The sequence below is a fragment of the Myotis nattereri genome, assembly GCF_964212035.1.
Source record: "Myotis nattereri genome assembly, chromosome: 3".
Lineage (NCBI taxonomy): Eukaryota > Metazoa > Chordata > Mammalia > Chiroptera > Vespertilionidae > Myotis > Myotis nattereri.
This window is the reverse complement of record NC_138077.1, coordinates 174990599-175002377: the sequence shown is the minus strand read 5'-3', so window position 1 is coordinate 175002377 and position 11779 is coordinate 174990599.

Genomic DNA, 11779 nt, shown 5'->3' with positions numbered 1-11779 from the left:
TAGAAAGGAATTAGAGCTGTGAAAAAACCCTGAGAGAAGTATGCAAGTCCTTGGGTAAGTCACGGGAGACTCAGAGGAAAACAATGTAAAAAGAGTGGAAAATCAGGCATCAGATGAAGGCTACATGTCATATCAAGGCATATTGACTCTCTCCACGTGATATTCAGGTATTCTGAATTCAAATTCTTAGTTCTTTATTTAAAATACTAGAAGCCCAGTGCACGAAATTCATGCATGGAGGGGGGGTCCCCTCAGCCCAGCCTGCACCCTCTCCAATCCAGGACCCCTTGGGAGATGTCCAACTGCCAGTTGCACATCCCTCTCACAATCCAGGACTGGCTCCTAATCACTCACCTGCCTGCCTGCCTGGTAACCTCTAACTGCCCCCCCACCCCCCCGCAAGCCTGGTTGCCCTATGCAGCCTGCTTGTTCAGCCGTTTTTGTCATCCCTCCATTTTTGTCACTAACCCCCCTGCTGGCCTGGCCGTAGGCAGCCATCTTGTGAGGTCATGAGGGTTAATTTGCATATTACCTCTTTATTATATAGTATGTTTTTATTGATTTTTAGAGAGAGAGAGGAAAAAAGATGGATAGAGTGATAGAAACATAAATGAGAGAAGAGCATCATGGATTGGCTGCCTCCTGTACATCCCCCACTGGGGACTGACCTCACAACCCCAGCATATGCCCTGACCTGACCAGGAATTGAACCAAAGACCTCTTGGTTCCTGGGTCAATGCTCAACTGCTGAGCCACACCAACCAGGCACAGATTCTTAGTTCTTAAGACATCACCATGCTGTCTCTGAGAGCTACTGCTTTTGAAAGGGAGAAACTGAGTCCTGAAGTGATTCCGAAGATACACAGCATGGAGAGTAAGTAGAGAGGCCCCATATGTCTCCAGCTGTAGGAGAAACTCATGATAAAACCATAAGATGCCATGATAAATCCACTAGAATGGCTAAAATTAATACTAGTTACATCAAGTGTTTCAAGAATGTGAAGCAACTGGAACTTTCATGTATTAGTAGTGCCATTGCAAACTATTTCCAGCAATATGGAAGACTGTTTTTTAGTATCAGTTGAAACTGTAGTGCAAAAATTCTAGTTCTGGTATTTACTTAAGAGAAATGAAAATACATATCTACTAAAGACATGTACAAAGATATTTATAGCAACTTTAATCTTAAAAACCCCAAATTGGAAACAGCATGAGTGTCCATCAACAGAAAGATGGGTTAGCATATTGTGAAAAATTTATTCAGTAAAATAGATCATAGTAATAAGAAAGAAAAAAGCTATTTATATAGATTTTTATAAATGGATGAACTTCACAAATGTTAAGCATAATAAAAGAATCAATCACAAAAAAATTCATGCAATTATAAATGATGACAAGTCCCAAGATCTGCTGTCAGCAAGTTGAAGCCCCAGGAGAGCCACTGGTGTAGTTCCAACCCAAATGTCAATAGACTTGAGGCCCAGGAAGAGCATGGGTTTCAGTTCAAGTACAGAAGCAGGAAAAAAAATAAAAATAAAAACCAATGCCCCTGCTTAAAGGCAATTATGCAGGAGGAGCTCCCTGTTAGTTAGGGGAAGGCCAGATTTTTGTTTTATTTAGAACTTCAACTGATTGGATAAGGCCCACCATATTAGGGAGGTAAATCTGCTTTATATAGTCTATCAATTTACATGTTAATCTCATCCAAAAATACTCTTATAGAAATACCAAAGTAATATTTGAGCAAATATTTGAGCACTCTTTGGCCCAGTCACATTGACAAATAAATGTAAGTACCACAATTGTATTACCTATTATTATTAGTGAATTTTCTGGATTAAAGAATATTGACATTTTGCTTGAAGGTTCTTCATATGTGTCACAGAATTTCTTTAAAATGGTTTTTACCACTTTACACTTCAGTCACCAGTCTATGAGAAGGGCTGGGACACCATTTAATGAAGCAAACTATGTTTAGGTGTTACTGAATATTAATGGCAAAGAGCAAATCATTTTGGTTTGGCAATAAGCATCAAGACTTATAGCTTTACAGCAAGCCCAAAAAACTATGAAGAAGGCCAGATATGATGATTTTTTAAAAAATTCAAGAGGAGGGAAGACTTCCAAGCTCATTTTACAAGGCCAGCATTATCCTAATTCCAAAGCCAGATAAAGACACTACAAAGAAAGAAAATTATAGGACAATATTCCTGATGATCATAGATGCTAAAATCCTCAATAAAATATTAGCAAAACAGATGCAGCAATATATTAAAAAGATTACACATCATTATTAAGGAGGATTTATTCCAGGTTTGGGAGGTTGGTACATATATCTGCAAATCAATAAACATGATATACCACATAAACAAAATGAAGGATAAAATCCACTTGATCATATCAATAAATGCAGAAAAAGAGCATTTGATAAAATCCAGCCCCTATTTATGATAAAAACTCAGCAAAGTGGGGATAGAGGGAACATACTTCAGCATAATAAAAACCAAATATGACAAACCCACAGCCAACATCATAATCAATGAGCAAAAACTAAAAGTGTTTTCCTTAAGATTGGCAACAAGACGGGGATGTCCACTTTCACCATTCTGATTCAACATAGTACTGGAAGTCCTGGCCACAGCAATCACACAAAAAGAAATAAGAGGCATCCAAATTGGAAAGGAAGAAGTAAAACTGTCATTATCTGCAGATGACATGTTATTGTATATAAAGATCCCACCATAACAACTACTACAACTGATAAATGAATTAAGTAAAGTAGCAGGATACAAAATAAATATCCAGAAATCAGTTGCATTTTTATACACCAATAATGAACTATCAGAAAGGGAAACGAATAAAACAATGCCATTCACAATTGTTTCAAAAAAGAATGAAATATGTAGGAATAAATTTAGCCAAGAATGTAAAAGACCTATACTCAGATAATCATAAGACACTGAAGAAAGAAACTGAAGAAGATACAAGTGGAAGCATATAACATGTTCATGGATAGGAAGAATTAGCATCATTAAAATGTCCATACTGCCCAAAGCAATTTATAGATTCAATGCAATTTCTATCAAGATACCATGGCATATTTCACAGAACTAGAACAAATACTTCAAAAATTTATATGGAACTACAAAAGACCCCAAATAGCAACAGTGATTTTGAGAAAGAAGAATATAGTTGGAGAAATCATGCTTCCTGATATCAAACTATACTACAAGGCCATAGTAATCAAAACAGCATGGTACTGGCATAAAAACAGACATATAGACCAATGGAAACGAATAGAGAGCCCCCAAATAAACCCACGCCTTTATGGTCAATTAATATTTGACAAAGGAGGCAAAAACATACAATAGAGTAAAGACAGTCTATTCAAAAAATAGTGTTAGGAAAATTAGGCAGACACATGAAAAAAATGAAATGAAACCACCTTCTTATACCATACACACGAATAAACATCATGGTACTCCTTATGCTTTATGGATTATTTACTTTATCTTTTTTCCCACTATTAGAAGGCCTATAAGGGTTAAAGTGGTACTCATTTTATTTACCCTTTCACCTCCAAAACCAAGTGCATTATCTCCAGCAGCTTTTATTCCCATTATTTACCTGGTAGGTATTTGCTAAATGCATGAATGGTATGTGTATGTGTGTATGGACCTAGGCACCTTGAAAAATTATAAATGTTCATCTCCATCTGCCCTCTCCTCCAGACCATTTTCTACCCTGCTTTCCCCTGCTCTGGAAAACGATTTTGTCAGGTTCCATCACATTTGCAATCTGGCTTCCAGTTGGATTCAGCCAATGGGAAGAACCAATAGGAAACGAGAAAGCCAAGCAGAGAAAGGCTGTGTCATTTCTTTCCTGTTCCCTCCTTTACTCTGGCAACAGCTGTGTTGCTATGCCTGCAGCTTCTGCTGAGAGGCGGCTTTCCCCGGGCCCCAGTTCTTACTGGGCTCTAATACACTATTTCTTCCCTTTGGCCCTTGGCCCTTTGGGGAGTTAATGGCTTCTCACTGTTAGCACTCTCAGAGTGCCCCAAATTTCTGTTTGCTCTTTTGCTCTGTCCACACTCGGGAAGTGGCCCTCCTATTACAGCCTCTTCATTTAAACTGTCTGAATCCTGTTCTTGCAGGGATCCTGACAATGTACTGTGACAGGTGCAGATAAGTTTTCTTTGCTCTCCCAGCTGCTAGCGCTAGTTTGGAGAGGGTGTACTCTCAGCTGCCTAGCACTTACCATTCATTCTACTTCCCGACCTCTCTTCCCCACTGGATGGTGCACAAGTAGAGAGCAGAGAAAACAGCTTCTTTCTCTCTGCCTCCCCAGATCTAAGGCAATAGCCTCTACTAAAGCCCTCGTACCTCATTGTTGGCCCCCACCTCATCTGTAAGGATGCTTCACTGCAGTTTTACCTTTCTTTATCCTAGTTGTCCTAAAATGAAGCAGTGGGACTGAACTATCTCTAAAGTCATTTTTAAGTCTTCCTAAGCAAACTGGGCAGAGACAATGTTATTTTTAGATCTCTCCTCTTGAAAGAGTTGCCCAGGAAGATGCAAACACATTTTGCCTTTTCTGGGATGGTTTCTGAAGCTGTCTTCAGTGGGCAAGATGCCGGAAGAAGCCCATACTGAGCAATTTATGTTGGAGAAAAGATTTACTGCAAAAGATCACAGTTCAGATCAGATTTAATAGACCAGTAAATGGCTGCTTAACAAGGACATTTGGTTACTGTTACATTAAGTTTCCTAAGAGACTTTGTTCTGTTCTACTGAAAGGTTGCAAAGGGCTATAAAATACAGGCCTTCCAAATTTGATAAAATAATTTCATCCTTTTTAGAAATTGTTCTTCTTAAGTGACAGTATGAAAACAAGCCTCAAATGTTTTCTTTTTCAGGCACTTCCTTCATTTATTTTGGAGAAAGTTTGGCCTGACTTATAAGGAAACCCCTTAATTGTCACTTAAAAGTAGAATTGCGTCATTGTGGATAAGACATGATGTTCAAATAGCTCCCTGGGGCCTAGACTCTTGGAAACTCAGCAGGATTTTAATTGTAAGCAGACAATTTGTTTTGGATTGTATGCAGAGCATGAAACTATAACTGCTATAGGATCTAACAACAATAAAAGAGGATTAAAACCTAGTATTTGCTGCTTTCCGTCTTGATCTTAGGGAATCTTTGCAAGCAAGGAGCTCACATGTCAGGTTATTCTGTGTCCTTTAGAAAATCTGAGTTGTATTAATGATTAGCTCCTGGCACCTTGAGAGGCAATATCGGTCTAGTTCATTCCTATATCTCCCGTGCCTAACATTATTGCCTATATCATCTGCGCCTAATATACTGTATTCTACTGATTCTAAGACACACTTATTTTCACAGTTTAACAGCTCTGAAATCAGAAAGTCTTATACAATCAATGGCATGTCATAGATTAATCAGTTTTTCCCTCCTCAGTAGTACATAAAGTCATAATGCCCATTACCATTGATGGTGTCTTAGATTCTGTGAAATGTGGATGTTGAGTGCCCATGGTAAGCCAGATTCTATGTCAAGTCCTCTAATGCAGTATTCATTACAACATGTAATAATAACTCCTTAAGGAAGGTGTTATTACCTCCACTTGACAGATAAGGGCTCGGAGTGGTGCAGTCAATTGCCTAGAGTCACAATTTCTGCTTGAAAAAAATAGAGTTGGCTTCAAACCCAAGCCTGATTCCACAGCCCATAATCGTCCCATTATATTGTGTTGCCCTGTGGAGTCTTCAGTTAAACATATTTTAGAAACCTTATGTTAAAATCTAGGATGCTTCACTGCAGTTTTACCTTTCTTTATCCTAGTTGTCCTTAATTTAAACAATGAATGCCATCCCCAAGGACTCTCAGAGGTGGTCAGATTGTGGAAAAAATTGTTGGTCCACACTTGCCCTTGGCTGTGGCATGCCTTCTGCAGCAGCAGCCTTTCCTTCCTCATTGCAAACAATAGCTCCTCTGCACTCCTCGGGAGTTCACTTCAGGAATGAGACTCAAAAGGCAGGTGGCTGTTGGCATCATTACTTAATTATTCTACCAGCACTGTTTTAAACACCAAGTCAAAATGCATGACTTGACCACTAGAACCAACAATATACTAAAATTAATGTACTACTAATAATGTTATTGATCATAGTTACCATATACTAAGCATCTTTTATGTATTAAGAACAGTGTAAAACAATGTGCATAATGAGTGTTCAAAAAATGGTCGCAAGATTACTTTAAGTACCTGAAGCCTGTATACTTTTACTAACCAACTAGTGGCCCGGTGCACGAAATTCATGCACTGGAGATGGGGGTCCTCCCCTCCCCCCGCAACTGCCTGTGCCCTGTCACAGTGCGGAAGCCCTGCAATTGATCACCCTAAAGAGGTAGGTTGGAGCTGTGGACCCCCAGGCCTCCGTGCCACATGGTGACCCACCAGCCCCGTGTGCTCTGTGCAGAAGAGGCCGGGCCCCAGGCCTCTGTGCCATGCAGAGACCTACTGGCCCCGAGGCCAGGCCCCCCCCCCCCCCCCGGCCTCCACGCCACACCAGCCCCGCCTCCTCCATGCTGTACAGAGCCGTGGGACCCCCAGGCCCGGTCGTGTGTGGAGCTGGTAGGAGGCGGGACTCCCAGGCAGGCTCCATGCTGTGCACGCAGCATCAAGCCCAGCCCTGCCTGCCACCATGTGGCCACTGTGCGTGCAGCCATCTTGTGACAGAGTGAGGGCATCACAGCATGACGACCACTTAGGCTTTTATTAGTAAGGGTGTCACCCCAATAAATTCAATTAAAAAAATAAGTAATACATATTTTTTTAAAAAAAACTAAAGAGAAAAGGTTACTATAAGTATGCCTTTTTTGTTTGTTTGTTTTTCCTTGTACCTAAATGACCTACTTCACTAACTTAGAGTGCAGCTGAGGTCACATTTTCACTATTTAAAATTAAGATTAGCGTGGCTCTGGCTTCTCCCTCTCTTTTTGCTTCCTCCCTTTGAATTGCTTTCTTACCACATTTCTAACACCTCTCATGGGGTCATCATCACAGTCTAGTTACCTGCATCCTCAACTCCTGCCTCAGTGACATTCTTGCTGTTTTAGACCCTTTCAAAGTTACAGAGATTTTTTTTTGTTTTCTTACTTGTGTGTTTGTTTTCTTTTACACTTGCTCTTAGCCAGAAGGCCAAGCAGCGATCATTTGATTTCTTTTTAAAGAAAGAACAATACTACACTCCCAGTGTTATTCTTGGCCGAGGTTCTTTCATGTCTTTGCTCCCAATCATCCTTGAAGCATATACCCACCAGCAGAATATAGGCCACACATTTGACGGTAATGGCCTTCCTTTGCACTATCTAGGTACTGCTACTGAACCTGGGCAATCAGTCCAGAAATTTCCTCCTGGGGAGTTCTTTCTGAGTAACCCTTCGTGCCTTTTTTTGTCAGTAGACCTCAGTTGGGGCCATCTCTAGTCATTGCAAAGGGTGTAATAATGTTGAACATATAAAAGAAAGCCAAGATCTCAATGCCTTATGGGACTCTGCAAACTTTCCTACTTCCACCCAAGCAATTCTCTTCACATATCAAGGAAGAACACCCCTCCCAAAGCCAAAAATAAAATGCTTTGTTGCCGAATTCCCTCTGGCCGAAGGTGCCCACTGCCTTCTGTTTGCATAGCTAAGAAGAGCCATCAAGTGAAGAAACTGTTTCCTGATAAAAGAAAGATAAATTTCTGCTAACTACAAAATATTTTTGTTGGACCTACCTGCTAGGGTACTCCACTACAATGAGACCACTGACCATTCTGTCTGAGTTAATGGCTCTTCCTGTTTCTCCTGTGCTTATAAAAGTGATTTCAGAACCTATTCTTTTCTCTTTCTTTCTCTGGGCCTCTAAATTTTAGCTCCAATGAGAAGATATCTGCAAATGATATATCTGATAGAGGGTTAATGTGCAAAGTATATGAAGAACTCATACAACTCAAAGTCAAAAAGAGCAATCCAATTAAAAAATCAGTAGAGGACATGAAAAGATGCCCAAATCATTAATCATCAGGGAAATGCAAGTCAAAATCACTATGACATATCACTTCACCCCTGCTAGAATGGCTATTATAAAAAAGACAACCAATAACAAGTGTTGGCACAAATGTGGAGAAAAAGAGAACCCTCCTGAACTGTTGGTGGGATTGTCAATTGGTACAGCCACTATGGAAAACAGTATGGAGTTTCCTCAAAAAATTAAAAAATTTAACTAACATATGACCCAGCAGTTCCACTTCTGGGTATTTACTGAAAATAAAAACAATAATTTGAAAGATATATGCACCCCTATGTTCATTGCACATTGTTTATAAAAGCCAAGATATGAAAGCAACTGAAGCGTCCATTGATAGACACTTGGATAAAGAAGATGTGGTACATATATACAATGCAATATTACTCAGCATAAAAAGAATGAAATTTTGCCATTTGTGACAACATGGATGGACCTAGTGAGTATTATGTTAAGCGAAAGAAGTTGGACAGAGAAAGACAAAAACCATATAATTTCACTTACATGTGGACTCTAAAAAACAAAACAAACACACAAACAAAATGAAACAGAAACAAATTGATGCTTGCTAGAGGGGAGAGGTGGAAAGGGAGAAGGTGATTAAGAAGTACAAACTTCCATTTATAAAATAAGTCATGGGGATATAATGTACAGTATAGGGAATAGTCAATAATATTATAATAACTATATGATAACAGATGGTTACTAGACTTACTGTGATGATCACTTTGTAAGGGACCTAAATGTTGAATCACTGTGTTGTACACCTGCAACATATTATTGTATATCAACTATAATTAACAATAAATTTTAAAAAATCCTAGCTCCAACATTCATTATGTTGGCAAATCTATGAATCTCATTACCAGATCTCTGTTCAGTACCTACCTAGAGTCTGACACTTAGATGGTGCCCAATATACTCTTATTGAATAAATTTCTTGTCTCTCAATGTCAAGAGATGCCTTCATTTGGATACCCTGCTGCATTAGAAACTACACCTGTCTGAAATTGAGCTTTTCTGCCTATAGAGATTGATATTCTCCAAGTCAACCTCTCTTAGTGGTGGGATGACCACTTCTTAAACAAAACCTCAGGTCTGAAGGGTTATCTTGGTCTGTTCCTCCCTCCACCTACTCTGACCAGTTTCCCCATCTGTAAAATGGGAATAACAATAGTACCTACCTCATAGGACTCTTGTAAGGATTAAATTAGTTAAAATGCAAAAAAAAAAAAAAAAAATGCCAGAAGAGCACCTAGCATATAGAAGGCAATCAATGCTAACTATCATTGTTTTTCTATTCAGAAATGAAAATTACTACATGTGGTGTGACTGGGAAATTATCATAGTCACTCCAAAGATGCAGGATGGACCCCCACCCAAATTGTGGTTCTCAGGTCAAAAATAAGGACTCTACCTACACACAAAGAGGGTTATGATAAAAGCTTTACTACTAACATAATGAGGTTCCCTGGAGAAATCGGGGTGGCTCTTAAGTACATTAAAAAATGGCTTGTGAGAGTGGGAACAAGATGCTTGGTTGGGGTACTTATGGTGCTTTGGGGGTGAGGCTGGGGGGAGGGTGCCTGAGCATGGTTTGAACTTCCCACTGGTGCCAAAGAAAGGAGCACTGGATGTTCTTATCAGCTTGCCCAGATGTAGGGAAGAAGGAACACAGGAAGAGTGAGGCTTAAAAGCTATCAGCTATCAAACATTTTTTTTTAAATGGTGCCAGATTCTTTATTGCAGAGTTAATAGGGCAGACAATCAGCTATAAAATCTTTACAATTTTGAATCTGAATTCTCTCTAATCTGTGTCTTCTTTCTCCTTCTCATGATGCTGAATGAATGAAGACACCAATCACTTTAACTTCAAGAAACACAAAACACAAAACACCCACTTGGGCTTCTGCACCTCTGTTCCCTCTACCTCATCTTGCCTTCTCTATCCCCAACCATCTTTTTTTCTAGTCTAAAAACTCAAGTGTGACTTTTCCTTCTCTCTGTGAGGTTCCCATGGGACTTTTTTTTCTGGGTTTTTGTTGTTATTGATCCTCAAACTGAGGATATTTTTCCATTGATTTTTAGAGAGCATGGAATGGAAGGGGAGAGACAGAGAGGGAGAAACATAGATTGGCTGCCTCCATACGTGCCCCAACCAGGGCCAGGGATCCAGCCTACAACCAAGGTGCGCGCCCTTGACCCGAATTGAACCCGGAACCCTTTGGTCCAAGGTCAAATGCTCTATCTACTGAGCCAACTGGCTAGTAGACTTTTAAAAACACAATCCAAAAATTATTTGACACTCATTCCAAAAAGAGGTGGAATCTACATCCCCTCCCCTTGACTCTTGTTTAACTAATGAGGCACAACAGAAGTGATGCTATTGATGACTTCCCAGACCAAGTCCGTAAGGTCATGCAGCTCTACCTGGTTTTCCTGGAATGCTTGCCCTGGGGGAAGCCAGCCACCATGTAAGAAGGATGATCCCTGAGACTACCGTGCTATAGAGGCTAGAGGCAGGGGCTCCTGTTGACAGCCCAGCTGAGCTACCAGCCAGCATTGACCACAGTGAATGAGACCCCTAAGCCATCCAGCCCAATCCAGCCTTTAGATGCTTACAGCCTCAGAGGATGTCTGACTGTAGCCATATAGGAGACACCACCCCCCATCCCCCGCCCCCAGCAAAATCTTCCCAGAAAGCCCTTCCCATAGTCCAATCCACAACATTCTGAGGAAATCAAATAGCTGCTCTTTGTTATCACTAACTTTAGCGTAACTTGTTATATGGCAATAATAACTGGAAAAGTCTTATTTCTGCCATGAAAAAAATTGGACTAAGTATAATTTCTAAGAAATTACAATTATAAAGTGAGCATATATGCAAGATTAATCTAACTCATTAATGAAGGAACCAGCAGGCTAGCAAAGATCATTCAAAAAACATGTGAGATACCGATATTGATATGCACCGAAGAAAGAATGTTGGCATAAGTCTGCTAGGCTAAATACAAAACTGGTTAATGTACTACAGGGCAATGAAATGATAATCTTTGGGTTTATTTTTTCCTCTCAACAGAAATAATTTGTGTCTGTACTTGAAAAAAAATCTATCAATTATGATGCTTCTTTATAGAATCTGTGCCTTGAACAATAGTCAATAACGTGTCAAACAATAGAGAATTAAATAGTCCTAGGGTAGGCCTATTAAGCAATGCTCCAGCATGATGTGGAAAGAACACACAGATAATGCTTTGTCTAAGTTATTGGCAATTTTTTAAATTAGGACCTACAGTAGACTTCGCTTTTTAATAAAGATCTTTTTCAGTTGCCAACAACCAAGGCACAAACGGAAGAGTACTGGAGCTTCGGTCCCTGTGACACTCAGAGGGAAAGAGACATGAGGAGGTTTTATACCAACACCTTCAAACCACATCATGTTGTCACCCGCCTCCTTCTTGTGGCCGTCATTTAGGAAAATCTGTGGTTTTCAGATATTACATGGGTTCAAGAGTTGACTGGGTAATTTTCCTTTGGAAATAATGGGGCACTTCGTAGTGAAGATTATGTTGGGGGAATGTCCTGAGTATCCGTTTTCAGACTCTCTTGAAGCCTCTATCATAGTGTGATATATTTCATTTAAGTAGGAGATAATTTGTGTGGAAAAATGGGTCATGCCCTGGACTTTTCT